Source organism: Balaenoptera borealis (genome assembly GCF_965194805.1).
Source record: "Balaenoptera borealis genome assembly, chromosome: 1".
NCBI lineage: Eukaryota > Metazoa > Chordata > Mammalia > Artiodactyla > Balaenopteridae > Balaenoptera > Balaenoptera borealis.
The window spans coordinates 182,666,419-182,684,129 of record NC_138860.1 but is presented as its reverse complement, the minus strand read 5'-3'; the positions used below and the strand labels follow the sequence as shown (position 1 = coordinate 182,684,129).

Below are 17,711 nucleotides of genomic sequence, written 5' to 3'. Positions count from 1 at the left end.
AAGAAAGAAAGAAAGAAAGAAAGAAAGAAAGAAAGAAAGAAAGAAAGAAAGAAAGAAAGAAAGAAAGGAAGGAAGGAAGGAAGGAAGGAAGAAAGAAAGAAAAGAAAGAAGGAAGAAAGAGTGAGAGAAAGAAAGAAAAAGAAAGAAAGGAAGGAAGGAAGAAAAGAAAGAGAGAAGAAAGAGTGAGAGAAAGAAAGAAAAAGAAACCAGCTGTGCCTGGCTTTTGCAAAAGGGAATTTACTGGAATACTGGAAGGAGCCCTCAGGGCATCACTGAATGAATGGACCTGCTTGGAATGCAGATCCAGGGAGGGAGCATCTGATTGGCCTGGGCTGTGTCAGGGGCCCACACCGAGGCTATGAGAGGGCGGAGCTTTTGATTACCTTCTTCTCCGCCTGACTGTAATCAGAGGAGATGAGGTAAGTCCCCCCAAAAGACATCAGAGGGGAGTGTAAAGGGGAAATCCATGTCCAGCAGCCGGGAAACAACAAACATCACGACACCAGCCCTCAGATATTTCAAGACTTAGCATTCTACCCGGTCTCTCCTCTGAGTTGAAACCCCTTGTTCCCCCTCTGGGTTCCATCAACCTAACCCTAGAACTGGATGACGTTAAAGCTGAAATCTAAAGTAAACCAGCTGTACAAGTGACCAAGCCCCTGCCTGGTGGAGAAGAAATGGAGTGCATCCATCAGGGCCCAAGCAGAGAAACAGAACCAGCAGGAGATATGCATTAGGTGATTTATTGCAAGGAATTGGCTTATGCAATTGTGGGAGCTGGTGGGGCAAGTCTGAAATCTTAGGACAGACATCAGAGAGGGCAGGGGGGGAAGCTGCTGTCCACAGGTTCCCCAGGTAGGATTTTGTCTCCATCAGGGAAGCCTCAGCTCTGCTCATAAAGCCCTTCAACTGATTGGATCAGGGCCACCCAGACTATCTAGGATAAACTCCTTTACTTAAAGTCAGTCATTATGAACTTTGATAACATCTATAAATACGTCTGCCGCAACACCTAGATTAGCATTTCATTGAACAACTGGCCAAGTTGACACACAGAGGTGACCTCATTAAGCCTCTGAGAAGATGTGGCATGTTTAGGGTTGCCAGATAAAATAGAGGAAAGCTTAATGCCCAGTTACATTTGAATTTCAGGTAAGCAATGGATAATTTTTTAGTATATGTACGAAAGAAAGAGAAAGAGAGGAAGGAAGGAGAGGAGGGAGGGAGGGAGGGAGGAAGAGAGGGAAGAAATATCCTATAAAAGCCCACCTGCATATGAAGACTTGGAACTCAGAAGCAACCCTGGGAAGGAGCGTGGCACCGAAGAACCAGAGGCCCCTCTCATTCACTAAACAGCCGTGAGTTTGGAGAATATTTATTGAGCACCTATTACGTGCTAAGTACCAAAAGCTATAGCTAATACTCACATAGCATTTTCCATGTGCCAGGCACTGTTCTAGCTGCCTTTTAACTTATTAATTCATTTAATACATAAAACTCAGTGGGAGTAGGTATAATTCCCATTTTATAATGAGGCAATCAAGGCAAAAAGATTAAGAAATGGTCCACAGTCCCAGAGTAGGTAAATGGTAGACCTGGGATTTGAACCTAGGTAGTTTGGTTTCAGGGCTCATATACTTGATGGCCTGTGTACCAGTCAAGGTTCAGAGAAGCTAACCCAGTAGGAGATTTATACACACACACACACACACGTGTGTGTGTGTCTATGTATATATATGTACGAGGGGAGGGAGGGAGAAAAATATCCTTTAAAAGCCTTTATATATATACATATACATGTATATGGTACGGAAGGCACATGCTGTCACCTCCAGCATCACCTCCCAACTATTGATCACACAGGGTCAGCCCTATTTTGTGTAGAGGAAATGGCCCAAGGGCGTGGATACCAGGACGGGGGGTCATTCAGGCCATCTCAGAGGCTCTGCCACACTTCCCCACTAATCTGCCCCTCTAGGTCCTCAGCTTGGTACTTGGGGAATTGACAGTCAGCAAGACCAACTCCTTCCCTGTCCTTCTAATGCCTTAGGGTGTGAGGGAAGAAACAATCAATAAGTAAACAAATAAATAAATCATTACAAGTTGTGGTATGTGTTATGAAGAAAGCAGCAACTGCACCCGGGGTGACTGATCAGGGAAGGCCTCTCTGAGGAGGTGACATTTGAGCTGAGACCTGAAAGGTAAGAAAGAGCCACTAGTCAAAGAGTAGGGCTGAGCAGCACGTGCAAAGGTCCAGAGGTGGGACAGGCTGGCAGGAGCTGAAGGAGGAAGGTCAGTGGGGCTGGAGAGTGGCCTTACAGGAGTGCCATCGGGCAGGTGCTTGTAGGCCTGGTGAGCAGTTAGAGCTTTATCAAAATGAGAAAAGAGAAAGTGGGGGAGCAGATAAAGGGACAGGAGAGGAAGAATCAAAGTGACTTCCCTGTCCCAAACACACACACACACTCACATTTACTTGGCTGGAGGGCTTGGTCCCTCACTGGAGGGAGACACAATGAGACCTTTCCCTGCTGACTCTGGGGAAGGGAACCTGAAGGAAGGGTCTAGAAGAATGAGAAAGACCCTTGTACCTGAAACCCAGTGGCCTTCTCCGCAAAGCACATCTGCTTTGCATTTAAGGTGCCAAAGTTTCCTATCAGGACCAATGTTAACCTGCCAGGAAGTCCTGTTGGTGCTGCCTCAAATCATGACCAGGACACGTCTCCCTCCACTGTCCCTTCCTGGCCAAGCCCCATCATCTGTCACTGGATCATCGTCACAGCCTCTTAAATGGTCTCCCTGCTTCTGTCCTTGTTCCCATCTATTCTCCATGCCAGCAGCCAGCTCCTCTTAGAAACACTGTCAGATCCTGTCACTCCTCTGCAGGAAGCTCTCTGAAGGCTCCGCATCTCACTCTGAGTAAAAGCCAGAGTCCTTCTGGTAACGCACGTGGTCCTACAGATCCCCTCTGCCCCTCACTTCTCTGACCCCATCTCCCACCACCCTCCCAATTGCTCGACTCACTCCAGCCAAATGGTCCCTCTCAATGTTCCCCAGATACCTCAGCAGACTCAAGCCTCAGGGCCTTTGCACTTGCTGTGCCTCCTACCTAGAACACTCTCCCCATCCTACAGCCCCCATCCCACTCCACAGCACCTCTCACCTCCTTCAGGGTTTCTGAGTGTCACTTTCTCTGATCACTCTGTTCAAAAATCCAACTCTCCCCCTCCCCCAAGCCTCTAACAGTTTCCATCCTCCTTCCTGCTTTGTTTTATTCTTTTATCTTTATCCAACTTACTTCACTTTCCTTCTTTATATGTTTATTGGTCTTCTCCCCTGACAGAATGCAAGTTATATGAGGGTTGGAATGCTACTCTGTTTTATCCCCTGCTCTATGCCCAGAGACTAAAACAGTACCTGGCACATAGTAGGTGATCAATAAGGTTTACTAAAGGATGAACAGAGTAAATCTAGAATTTGACACTCAATAATCATAGGATGACTACTAGTAGACTATAAACTTTTGGGATAAGTGTTCCAGTTTAGCCCAATAGCACTGGGGAAGATAAATGAATATAATCCCTTCCTCCTGATTTCCCGATGAGGCCCCTAGAGACCAGGACTCATGCTCTGAGCCCCGTCATTTACCAGCTCTGAGGCTTTCGTCAAGTCACTTTTCTGGGCATCAGTTTCCCTATCTGTAAAATGGGAAGGACGGACTTGATCACCTTTAAGGTCTACCAGACATTCAACATTTCAACAGGCACCATCAGGAGGGGAAGGGGGGAACTTTCTTCCAAAGTTCAGAAAATCTCTCATGCACATCACCAGCGAAAGATCAGATGACATTTTTGAAAGGGGAAATGCTGTTGACAAGTAGCCAACTTCTTTTTACATCTTCTTAAGTAGCCAAATTCTTTTTACATCTTCCTTCAGTGCTGCAGTGCGGTGCCCTCTCTCTCCTTTCTGCCTCTCAGACCCTCACACCTGCAACCCCCGAGTGGCTATGTGGGGGGAAGGGGGAGGGAGGAAAACACACTAATGCCCTTTTCCCGTATTTTGGAGCATTTTCAAATAGAATGTCTAAAAGGCCTGGAACCACTCCAGGGTGTATGCCTGACAGAAATGGGGAGCTTCTGTGCACCAAAAACTGGTGCAAATACGATCATAGTTGCTTTATTCTTAACAGCCCCAAATTAGAAGCAACCTGAAGTCTATCAACAGAAGAATGAAAACATCAATTGCAGTATATTCAGACAATGGAATACAGTAGAGCAACGAAGAAGAACAAAGTACAGCCATACAAAAACCCCGCCTGGATCTCCCAGACACAATATTGAATGAAAGAAGTCAGGCACAAAAGAGTATATACTGTATAATTCTGTTTATTCGAAGTTCAAAAACAGGCAACATTTATCTACGGTGATGAAGGTTAGAATTAAGATTACTTGTGGGGCACTTCCCTGGTGGCACAGTGGTTAAGAACCCGCCTGCCAATGCAGGAGACACGGGTTCGAGCCCTGGTCTGGGAAGATCCCACATGCCGTGGAGCAACTAAGCCTGTGCGCCACAACTACTGAGCCTGTGCTCCAGAGCCCGCGAGCCACAACTACTGAGCCCACGTGCCACAACTACTGAAGCCCACGCGCCTAGAGCCCGTGCTCCGCAACAAGAGAAGCCACCGCAATGAGAAGCCCGCGCATCGCAACGAAGAGTAGCTCCCGCTCGCCGCAATTGGAGAAAGCCCGCACGCAGCAACGAAAACCCAATGCAGCCAAAAATAAATTAATTAATTAAATAAAAATTTAAAAATAAATAAATAAAACTTCACCTGAAAATATTAAAAAAAAAAAAAAGCTTAAAAAAATAAATAAATAAGTAAAAGGGGACATCCCCGGTGGTCCAGCAGTTAAGACTCCACGCTCCCAGTGCAGGGGGCCCGGGTTCAATCCCTGGTCAGGAAACTAGATGCCGCATGCCACAACTAAGAGTCTGCATGCTGCAACTAAAAAAAAGATCCTGCCTGCCACAACTAAAGATCTCACGTGCCGCAACTAAGACCTGGCACAGCCAAATAAATAAATAAATATTATAAAAAAAAAAAAAAGTAGGGACTTCCCTGGTGGTCCAGTGGTTAAGACTTCGCCTTCCAATTCAGGGGTGAGGGTTCGATCCCTGGTTGGGGAGCTAAGATCCCAGATGCCTCGCGGCCAAAAAATCAAAACATAAAAAAAAAAAAAAAAGTAAAAGGCCTGAAACAAAGGAAGTTTCCAACACAAGGAGGTCCTCGACCACCCACCTATAGCGGATTTCCACAAAATTGGGTGGCAGTTCCCACCTCCCCTGGCAGCCCACAGGGTCACTAACTCAGAACTCAGCACATCTGGCCACTGCTTCCTCCTTCTGAGCAACCTGGTCCCCAGAAGCCAAGAGGACAAAGGGCACAGCTGCTTCTGGCTCTAGGCTGCATCATTCACCCACCACCCTCCTACCCCTTCCTGTCTCCCACCCCCCTCCTAAGGGCCAAAGCCTTGGAGGGGTTCCAATTTCTCCATCTTTTGCTGGCCTCCTCCTCCCACAACCACCCTCCCCCTCACACACAGTGTTGCATAATCCTGGATGAGATGGAGAGGAAATCCCAGCCTGGCGCCTGCCTCCGGGCCTTTGTGGCTCTCTAGGTGAATTCTACGGAGCGTCCAGTTGGTTGTCCAGTGCCAACCAAGACACTGGGGGGTCGAATTCAACTACCAGGACTAGGTCTTTGGCACTCCCATCATAGGTCTGCTGAGACCAGTGACTCCTGACTCAGGGCAGAGACCCCATCACTCCACCCCCTTCCTGACCTGGCTTCATTCACGTTGGGAGTTTCTCTCCGATAACAATAAGAGCCTCCTTGTACAAAGCAACTTTTCATTGCTTGCTGCTTCCTTTCACAGATGTCAACTTGTCAGGACTATTACTGACCCCATTTTACAGATGAGGAAGCTGAGGCTCTGCAAGGTTAAATGACTCACCCAAGGAGCTGTAAACACAGAGCCAGGACTTGAACTCAGGCAGCTCAGCTTCAGTGCCATGTGCCCAGCAGCAAGCTAGACTACCTCACACAGGTACAAGTCTAAATATAAGTGCCGGCACTGTGAATGCTGCCTGGGATTAGCTAAAAGGCAATATAAGGTGAAAGAAATGGTTCTGTTTCTCACAGGAAAAGATCCCAATTAATACAAAATTTTAAATGTTGAAGTACATTGAATTATGTAGAGAAAACCACTTTCTCCCTTTTTGGCCAGAGGGCCAGTTAGCCTGATGGTGCTGTCCAAACTAGGTCCACATGCTGTCCAAGCAGAATAGAACCGCTGGGAAAATCCAAAGGCACAGGGCGGGTCTGTCTTTTCCCTGGGCTGCACTGACTCATTGTTCCCAGCCCACTGGCTGCAGAAAGCCTCAGAGCAGAGCCCGGGGTGGGCAGAGGGTTGGCAGGGCAGATGGCTTATCAGGTGCTCCTACCCACCAGAGGTGAGGAAGGAATGCCTTCCCACCCAAGTGCTTAGAGAAAACAAACCCCCCTCCCCGGAGCCCCAGGGACTAGCAAGCTCTTGGACTGCTCAGGGCCCTTTGACCGGAGACAGCCAAGGGACACGGGGCGAAGCTCTTCAGGGAGCTGAGCAGAAGCCCAGGGCGCCCTAGGCTCTGCATTATAATTGGATTTTCCAAGAACTGGCTTTGTGCCGCTTTTCAAGCTGCTGATTTACAAATTGACCTCAGCCAGCATTTACTCTTCCCTGTAACTGGATTTGCCAACTCTCAGACTCGGCCTCTTGTTTCATCCTTCCATTTTTATCCCTGCTCTTCTCCAGATAGTCGACCCGCCCCCGCTGTCTGGACTCTCTTTCTGAGGTTAAAGTGGAGTGAAGAGAGTCAATATATTACGCTGTGTCAATAACGGCCTCCTGTCAGTCACAGCCATTCTGCCAATCGTCTAGGGCATAGGCGGGCCTTAGGAAAAGTTCGACCAATGGCTTTTCACTTTCGCCCAGGTGAAGCTTGTGACTGGCCCCGGCCCTGAGCAGACGGGCAGGGACTTGGGGGTGCAGGAAGCCGGGAAGGCGGCGGTGAAATAAAACGATACCTTTGTGGGCACCGAGTGGCTAAGAGGATAGGCTCTAGGTTCAAAAGCCAGCTCTGCCCCCAACTAGCTGTTGATTTTGGACAAACACTCCGTTTCCAATTTAAGGTCTAAATGAAATGCTGCATGTAAAGTGTTTAGCACAGCACCTGGCATGTACAAAGATGATGAAGGGTGACATTTTAACGGATGGTGTTCTTCAGTCCCAGTTTTTCTTATTGTTTCAAGATCCTCTCCACGCCTAAAATTCAGGCAGCTGTTATCATATGTCTGCTGGAAGGCATGACACAGCGAAAAAAAGAGAGCCAAACAGTCCTGACTTTTGAATTTTGAAAGCCTAGGAAGTCAGGGAAACAGAAAGGACTGATGTGTACGGACAACAGAGTAGATGGGGGGCGGGGGACAACCCAGATGCTGGACTAGCAAGACTTCCTGCCTCTTAAGACAAAATAAAGCTTCCCACATCGGAAGGAGGAGGGCAAGTCTGAAAGGAAGCAAGGGAAACCGAGAACGGGCCCCTGGGCTGTGTCCCATTGTGTCCCTTTCCGTGTGGAGCTCGGGAGGGCAGCAGGACTCTAGATGGAATGGTATATCTGGGCTGGTGGATCTGAGACAACTCCACAATGTTTCTCTGCACCAGCAAGGAGCAGAAGAAAAATGGCCCCGGGGGACCCAAAAGTGGCAGAGGTAGGGAAGAGTGAGGGCTGCCAACTCAAGTGTTTACACAGGCCAGACAGGTTTTATAAATGAGTGAATCCAGGCTGGATGCATAATAGGGGGTGTTGGGTACGGTGAATCACAAAAGGGCATGCCTGGCTTAAAGGGGCAGCCACTCCGCAGGTCCAGCAGATTGCCACTCCACTGGAATGTGTGCCCAGAGCCCTCTGTTCCAGATAGCTAGATCCTATGTGAAAATTCCCATTTCAAATACTGGCAACTAATTTTTTCTGTAATAAAATTTTGAAAATGTGCTATTTATTTTTCCTTTCAGTTTTATTGAGATACAATTGACATACAGCATTGTATAAGTTTAAGGTGTACAGCATAATGATTTGACTTACATACATCATGAAATGATGAAAACGAAAAGTTTAGAAAGCATCCATCATCTCATATAGATACAAGGCAATTAATTTTAAAAAAATACTATATGGGCCAAATCAAACCTACCTGTGGACTACACACGAATCAGAGGATGCCAGGTAGGGGCTCATCATCCTGCCAGGTTTTCCCTGGGCCCAGCATGGTGTGGGAGTTGGGGTGAGGGATGGCTCAGTGTGGACTTGCAGGGTCTAACAGCCAGCAGCCAGTCTGGGTGGATGGCATTGGCTCCCGATGTGCTCCTAAGGTTGGGGGAGTGGGATGGCACTACAGAAGGCCCTCAGAAATTAGATGCAACCCCAGCAAAAGGGGGAAGGGAACATTTCTGCCGCCTGGCAGAAGAGGGGCTTGTGAGACAGATTAGGCTGAGCCACGGAAAAATAGTTACCTTTCCTGCCAGCTTGAGTTTGTGGTCTGAGTCTCACTTCCTCTGGTCTGGGAAATTCAACTATTTCTATACTGCATGTGATTTTTGAGAATTCTTTTCTTCCTTATGTCCCTATGTATTCATTTATTTTATTTATATATTATTTGAGTTAAAATCTTTATTTCGAAATAATTAGATTCACAGGAAATTTTTTTTTTAATTTATTTATTTTATTTATTTATTTTTGGCTGTGTTGGGTCTTCGTTGCTGCGCGCGGGCTTTTCTCTAGTTGTGGCGAGCGGGGGCTACTCTTCGTTGCGGTGCACGGGCTTCACACTGCGGTGGCTTCTCTTGTTGCAGAGCACGGGCTCTAGGCACCTGGGTTTCAGGAGTTGTGGCTCGTGGGCTCTGGAGCACAGGCTCAGTAGTTGTGGCGCACAGGCTTAGTTGCTCTGCAGCATGTGGGATCTTCCCGGACCAGGGCTCGAACCCGTGCCCCCTGCATTGGCAGGCGGATTCTTAACCACTGCGCCACCAGGGAAGCCCTCACAGGAAATTTTTAATGTACAGGAAAATCTTGTGTGTCCTTCACCCAGCCTCCCCCAATGGTAACCTCTTGCGTAACTATGGTACAATAGCACAGTCAGGAAACTGACACTGGTACAATTCACAGAGCTTATTCAGATGTCATGTTTTACATGTATTTGTGTGTGTGTGTGTGTGTGTGTGTGTGTGTGTGTATTTCTATGCAGTTTTATCACTCGTGCAAATCAGTATGATCACACGTGATCAATCAAGATCCAGAACTGTTTCATCACCGTAAGCTCCTTCATGCTACTCCAGTGTAGCCACAACAATTCCCTCATCCCCATCCCCATCCTCTCATGCCTACCCCCATCCCCTGCCAATGATCTTCATCTCTATAATTTGGTTATTTCAAGAATATTACCTCAATGAAATCATAGAGTATGTAACCTTTTGAGATTGGCTCTTTCTACTCAGCATGATTCCCTCAGCTCAGTACAAATTGCTGCATATATTGATAATTTGTTCCTTTTGATGGCTGCATGGTATTCCATGGTATGGATATACCAGAATTTAACCATTCCCCTATTGAAGGACACTCAGGTTGTTTCCGGTTTGGGGTTATTATGGATTTTTATGTATTTAAAATTAGGTAGAAAATGTCAGCCAGGGGCAGCTGTGTTCTGAGTTTGGACGGGGTACAATATTTTCTGTGGCCCCTCAGTCATGGAATTTTGCACAGACTTTTTCATTGGAACCCTGCAGAAGCCCTAGGAGGGAGGCAAGGTAGAGATTCATTCATTCAGTCAACACAATTTTCTTGAGCACTTACTATGTGCCATGCACTAGATACTGGAGTTACAGTAGTGAATGAAACCAGTTAAAACTCCTCTCCTCATTTATTATCCCCACTACACATGTGGGAAAACTGTGATTTGCTCATGGTCACACAGGTAAGAAGTGACAGAACTGGGACTTGAACCCAGGTCTTCTGACTTCCAGGCCACTACTTTTCTGATTATATTTCTGTGTCTACCCTCAATGACATCAATATCAGAGCACAAAGCACATGCTGGGGATCCTGTGTGTGATGTTTTAAACAGAGGTTCTTAACTGGGGGTGATCTACTCCCAAGGATGTTTAACAATGTCTGGAGTCATTTTTGGTTGTCACAACTTGAGAGGGGGTTGCTACTAGCATCTAGTAGATAGAGTCTCAGGGAAGCAGCTAAACATCCTACAAGGCCCAGGATAACCCCCACCACAACGAATGATCCCACCCAAATGTCAACAGTGCTGAAGTTGCAAAACTCTGGTCTAAAGAGCCATGGGGGGCTTCCCTGGTGGCGCAGTGGTTAAGAATCCACCTGCCAATGCAGGGGACACGGGTTCGAGCCCTGGTCCAGGAAGATCCCACGTGCCACGGAGCAACTAAGCCCGTGCGCCACAGCTACTGAGCCTGCGCTCTAGAGCCCACGAGCAACAACTACCGAGCCACCGTGCTGCAACTACTGAAGCCCGTGCATTTAGAGCCCGTGCTCTGCAACAAGAGAAGCCACCGCAATGAGAAGCCCACACACCGCAACGAAGAGTAGCCCCCGCTCGCCACAACTAGAGAAAGCCCGTGCGCAGCAATGAAGACCCAACACAGCCAAAAATAAATAAAATAAAATAAATAAATTTATTAAAAAAAAAAATTTTTTTAAAGTAGCCATAGGAGTCACGGACAAAGACAACAGCTACCCAGACAACATAGCGTCATGTTGAACTTCCACCCAAGCAGACACAATCGTGTACTTGACAGGTATGGTTAGAGCAGGTACATTGTTGGTTGGGGGCTGATGGAGGGTCCTTATGAAATAGGTACAAAGAACCATCACCTCCACTAGATCAGTACTGCGAGGATTTTCTGCAGGGGACGAGGGTGCAGGGACAGCAGAAATGGTCGAAGACAGAGACTGGTGATGCAGAAAGGGCGGAAGTATTATTCCTCTGTTCTGTGCTCTGCCTCCTCTGTTTCTCCTGAAGAACCTTGTTAATCCCCTTCTTCAGGCAGAAATGTACAAGAGGGCAGGGCTGAATATGCACAGCCCTTTGAGGAGCCGCAGGGAAACAATGGGACATTCAATCCACACCATAAAGTGCGCAAGAAACATAACTTCAGTTTTCAAAACAAGACTTAATTTCTGGGTGGAAGAAATGATAGTTAATCAGAGTCTCCCTACTTCTTATTCTGGGTTGTGTCTATGTTTCTTATATGGGGAGAGGAGGTGCTCCCAGAGGGCCAGACCTGGGCAGGGGGCAGGGGCGATCCAGTCTTTTCTGGCGCCTGCTGTGGTGGCCTCGTTTCTGTCTTCCAGGAGGCAGATGTGCCCTCCTAGGCTTCCTGAAATCCGTCTCCAGGCCCAGCTTCTCTCCCTTTCTTCTCTCAGCTTCTTCTGCCCTCTTGGGCACACGGGAGACGTTGGCAGGGCCTGGCAAACCCCTGTAAGGCCGTCTCAGCCCCTCTGCCAATCACTCTATGTGACCATCCCTTCCCTTCCCATGCCATGCTGGGTGAGGGGAGACATTCTCCCAGGCTTGTCCCCAGTCCACACTCCCTCCCCCAGACAGCACAGGGCCACTGCTTTGACCACGCCTCATCTCTCTGGAGACCCACATCAACATAACTCTGCCCTCTACCTGGCCCCCCAGCCCAAGGAACTTTGACCTTAACTGGCTTGAGGGAAATGGCTCTTGGGTCTCAGTCTCCAAACATTTTGTTAATGACATAAACGTTATGCCCAGAGGCCTCCAGGCCTTCCTCTTTTGAAACTCAAAGGCCACGTTCTTGCAACTCAAAGTCCTTGTTCTTGAAATTCAAAAGGGTTATCTCTGCTTTCCTGCTGAATCGAGTCTTCCTCCAAAGTAAGAAGCGCCAAGGTCTGGAAAGAGCAAAAGGGAGAAAAACAACTTTCATCAATATCACCAAATATTAGCCCACTGTGGCAGCCTGCGTGGAAGGAATGGGCCACCAGGACCCTAGCAGGTGTGGAAGACACGGCCGTGCTCCTCCTGTTGGCCCCTCTCAGCCAGGGGAGCTGAATCTCTGTCCCCCTGTTCATCTTCCATCTTCTGAACCTGGATCAAGGAGTCCCTCAGGGTATCATAAACACCACTTACATGAGAACCAGGGTAGAAAAGTAGGTGGGAGCACAGGCTCCAGGCACATTGAGGTCATAGGCAGACCCCCCCACTTACCAGCTGCGTGAGCTTGATCAGGTCACTTAACCTCTCTGTGTCTCAGTTTCCTCATCTGTAAAATGGGGGAACTATAGTACCTTCCTCATGTGGTTATGAGGATGATTAAATGAGACAGTAATTGTAAGGTGGGTAGAATACTGCCTGGCACATAGTCAGCGCTATATGAATGGTGGCTGCTATTGTTATTTACTTATCCTAGAGGTGAATGTCTTTCCTTGAAATCCAAGTCCCACAGGGCCCTTGTGTTTGCTGCTGGTTTCAATGCAGTTAGTTAACTGGGAGAGGATCAGGGCACCTGTGCTTGATCTCTGGCCCTGCTTCCAGGCTGCTTGCTAAAGCTTCCAAGGGATTCTCTTAGGGTCCTTTTGTTGCAAGAAATGGAAACTCGGGGCTTCCCTGGTGGCGCAGTGGTTGAGAATCTGACTGCCAACGCAGGGGACACGGGTTCAAGCCCTGGTCTGGAAGGATCCCACATGCCGCGGAGCAACTAGGCCCGTGAGCCACAACTACTGAGCCTGCGCGTCTGGAGCCTGTGCCCCGCAACAAGAGAGGCCGCGATAGTGAGAGGCCCGCGCGCCGCGATGAGGAGTGGCCCCCGCTTGCCACAACTAGAGAAAGCCCTCGCACAGAAACGAAGACCCAACACAGCCAAAAACAAAAATATTAAATAAATAATAAATTAAAAATTAAAAAAAAAAAAAAAAGAAGTGGAAACTCATCAGACTAGTTTAAGCAAAAAGGAAACTCGGCAGAACAGGAATACGGCTCAGCCTGAAGAACTGGAAGGCCGGCAGGAACCCCGGAAGCATCTCTCTCCCACTCTCTCTGCAGAGGGCTTTCCTGCTTTGGCGTGTGCCAGCCCAACACGGAGGCCCTCCTATACTGACGGTGCCTGCTATAGGTGTCTGCCGGGGGCTACCCACAGTCATTGGCTTCTTCATTCTGTTGGCAAATCCTCCATTTGTCTCAGGTGTCTGCACCAACCCCAAGTGACTCCAGGTGAATCCCAAGAGTCTACCCCAGGCTGGAGGGTCCTCGCTGTGATGGGGTTAGGAGTAGGCATGTGAGCCAGCTCCGGCAAGGGAGCAATCAAGGAAGTTTCCTGGGAGCTTCTGGGAAAGGTTTCATCGTTGATGGAAAAGGGACCCACAGGAAGAGAGAGCGACAGAGCAGGGAGCCTGAGGGAGCGTGAGTAAGGAGGCTGAGCACATCAGAAGGGCCCACCCGATTATGAAGTCCCCGTGTGTCCTCGTCAAGGAGTCTGGACCGGATGCCGAGGGCAGTGGGGAACCGTTGCTCAGATCTGTGTTTCACACCGCTGGCCATACAACGGGGAGAATGGATTCCAGGGCGAGAGCTTGGGAGCAGGACCCCAGTTAGGAATTAGCTGGATGAACTGACTGATGATTATGAGATCTAGAGGAAGGTTCTACAGGGTGGGGCACAGAGGAATATGGGGCAATAAGGAGGAAGGATTGCTGGTTCTCTGTGCTCAGGTGTCCCAAGAACCTGTACCCCAAAGCCATGATGTCCTCACCAGCTCCATTCTGGGCCATCTGATCTGTCTACACAGGCCCCATTAAGTTGGTAACTCAGGAGGAGATGTATTTCTTGAACAAAAAAATTTCAGGAAATGGGATGAAATTGTTTTATTTAAACAAATGGTCCGATTATCCAATTTCACTTTGCACTATATGAGCACAATTCCTCACCATGCAGACCTGATTAAACCTTCAGAGAGGTTGGGCCAGTATGTCATGGGTAATGCCTGCAAGCAAGACACATCCTTTCCGGGTAGGTGACTAACGTGAACCACTCCAGGTGAAGGTCAGGTTACAAGTATGGTACGTGTTTTACTGCTGACTTTGGCAAGAGTCACAAGGTAGAGACATCATTCAGATCCTCAGAGTTTAGAAATGAGTAAAGGTGGGAAGAGGGGGTCATCTGCTCAGAACTGAGCAAAGGAAGAGTGGCAGATGGGGAAAGATCACATCAAGAAAGGGAAGACACAGGGGCAGACTGTGTGTGCTCTTGGTGGACCATACAGGTGGTTCCTGGCCCCCCTATTTTTTCTAAGTTTTATTATAAATTTAATATATTCTTATTGAAAAAAATAATAATTACCTCCTCCATCTTTCTCTCCCTCCCTCCCTCCCTCCCTCTCTCTCTCTCTCTCACACACACACACACACACACACACACACACACACACACACACAGACACACACACACACCTCTTCTCAATTTCTAAAGGTAACTACGGTTTGGTTTGGTTTGGTCCCTCCTGAACACTTTCTATGTGTAGTCAAATACATGTGTCTCCATCTGTTTTAAAAACCATTTGTGTGGCATCAAAATGCTTGGTCTCTTGCTTTTCTCAGTTAATGATCCATCTTGGATATTCATCCCTGTGAGATAGCTCCTTCTCTCTTCATGACTACATAGTATTCCAGTATGAGCCTGCACCATAATTAATTTAGCATATCTCTTTTTGGTGGCATTTAGCTTGATAATGATTTTTCACCATTATAGATAATCAGCAATGGAAATCCTTGAACACATCTTCTTGAGCACACATGTGAGTTCTTCTGCAAGATGATCTCTTCCTCTAAGTGAATTTTTCAGCCTTACTTTGTAACAGATTGTGGTCTACTCACTGACCAGAGACAGTCGAATATTTTAAATTAGTTACTTGCTCATTCAGGCAGAGCAAGTCAAAACGTATGCCAGGAAATGCTCGGAACTGCATCCAGTCCTCTTCAAATCCAGACTTTCAGAGCTGGACAGGTTAATGCCCCAAACGACTCATGTTCAGATGTCATTGGACCATTTGTAAGGCACTTTTTCACATTCTGGTTCACCTAATCCTCATATTGGTCCTGAAAAATAGGTATTATTGGCATCACTCTTTTTACAGATGAAGAAACTGAGGTTCAGAGAGGATGAGACATTTGCCCAAGGTCACACAGCTCATAAGTCGCAGAGGATTCAGAAACCAAAGAGAGATCTGATGAAATCCTGCCTTCTTTCTAAATCTATGATACAGGTTGTATCATGGTGCCTCATATGAGAAGAGCTTTACAGTGAGTAGTTAGCTGAAAAGGTGGGTGAAATAAACATCTGCCTACGTGGCTGAGTTTGCAGGACGTATTGGTTTCCTATTGCTACTGTAACAAATTACCACAAACTTTATGGCTATGAACAACACAAATTTATTATCTGACAGTTCTGCAGGTCAGAAGTCCAAAATCGGTCTCGCTAGGTTAAAATTTAGGTGTCAGGAGAGCTGTGCTCCTGCTGGAGGGTCTAGGGGAGAATCCATTCCTGACCTTTTCCAGCTTCTAGAGGCTGCCCACATTCCTTGGTTCATGGCCCCCTCCAGCAACTGCATTACTCTGACCTCTGCTTTCAGTGTCACATCTCTGACTCTGACCCTCTTGCCTCCCTTATGAGAACCCTTGTGATCACATCAGGTCCACCAGGATAATCCAGGATAATCTCCCCATCTCAAGATCCTTAACTCAATCACATCTGCAAGGTCTCTTTTGCCATGTAAGTTAACATATTCACAAGTTCTGGAGAACAGGATGTGAATATCTTTGGGTGGTCGTCATTCTGCCTACCACACGGGGTTCCTAGCATAGCTGTTAAGAGCAAGTATATACCTTGGTTCAATTCTTGGCTCTATCACTTGCTAATGGATCCAGGTACGTAACTTCTCTGAATCTTAGCCTCACCTGAAAAATAGGAATAATAGAATTTTCCTTTTAAGGCTGTTGTGATGATTGAATAACACAATGTTTGTGGAGCACTTGAAACATAGGGCTCAGTAAATGGTAACTGTCATCTTCCCCACTGCCTATGATGGTAACAGGTAACAGAAATTCCACCATTCAAGATTTATTTCTTTGGCTCTTTCCCCAAGGGCATGCCTCAGGCCCTTGTCAGCTGACAGTGGGATAAGGTGGCAGTTAAATTAAGTCAGGCTCCTCCATGGGACATAGAGAACCTGGGAAGATTCAGAGAAGCTAACCACATAGAGGGAGAAAGCTTGAAGGGGAGGATGACAAAGAAAAATACGTTTCCTTTGCCAGCTTCTGGGTTCTGCCTGTGGCTCAGCTTTGAGAATTTCTCCAGCCTCTCCCCAGATTAGCCAGGGTGAGCCTGCCTAAAAGGAACACTCTGAAGATGATTTTCTCAGATAGACAAGACCTGCCCAGTTGGGTGTGCAACAGAGCAGGGCGGATCTGGAGTTGGACCCTGGCATGGAAAAGTACTGAGGCCCTTTGCCTCTGGGTAGGAGCTGGAACAGCTGTCTGAAATGATCAGCCGCAGTCCAGGCCTCTCCAAAGTTGGTCTTGCAGAGTGAAATGAAAACCAGATTCCTGGTCTTATCTGAGAGCTATGTGACTGTTTCCCATCACTCCTTCAGAGCCTGGAAGGTTCCCAAATTCATTGTCTAAATTTTGCAGTGGATACACACAGCTCTCAAATGGGAGCCTGTTATCACAGGTCCCTTCTACACAAAGGTTCTCCCCATTTGCTAAGATAATGTTATTATTTGGGGCTTTCATTCATCCAGCAAATATTTATTAAGCACCTGCAGGGGACCAGTATGGGGGCGCAGGGGTCCCAGTCCTCAGGAGAGCAGGAGGCAGACTTGTAAAGAATTACATCACTATGTAGAGTGCGACAATGGTGTCTTCTTCCTGAGTGACAGACAGGAGAAGCAGGGGAAGCTTGTCTCAGGGCCCAGAGCATGACAAGTGATTTTTCTATAGCAGGGAGAGCACAGGCTCTGGAGGGGACCAACTTGGGTCAAGCTCCTGACACTTCTCAGCTTTATGACTTTGGGCAAATGACCTCACCCCTTTAAGCTTCAGCTTTCTGTTCTATAAAGTGGGCATAACTGATAACCATCTCCAGGGTTGTTATGAGGATTAAATAAGATGGTGCAAGGGAAGCAGGTGGTAATCTGGTGCTTGATCCACAGTAAGGATGTGAGGAATACCAGTTATTGATATACTTATGGAGACTCATTACTCTGTTTCTCTAAATGCCTTTCCCACCCCCAAATCACAAGACAGCCCCAAATTGGCTTCTTTATAGACACCAGGGTCCTGTTGAACTGTTGCCATTAAGAAGCAACAACGGGAAAAAAATACCCACGTGTGACCACTCTGTAGGTATACACACATGGGGACCATGTGTACCCATGAAGTCAGCAGTTTGTAAGTGAACTTGATTGCAATTACCACCAGGGTGTCTATTTTCCATCCTGGACAGGGCAGATTCCCAGTAGGAGGCGCCTTCTGTCCTCAGCTAGATTCTCTGACACCCGGCCAGCTGCCTATCA

The 17,711-nt window shown here is 47.5% G+C and overlaps 1 long non-coding RNA gene across 1 annotated transcript; it reads right to left on the bottom strand.

Moving 5' to 3' along the window:
- Positions 1-4,164: 4,164 nt before the first annotated feature.
- On the bottom strand, positions 4,165-17,687 carry LOC309624497. Its single transcript, XR_014241974.1, has 2 exons — positions 16,021-17,687; positions 4,165-15,234 (listed from the first exon to the last, which is right to left on the bottom strand). It is a non-coding gene; the product is annotated as an uncharacterized lncRNA (long non-coding RNA).
- Positions 17,688-17,711: the final 24 nt, after the last annotated feature.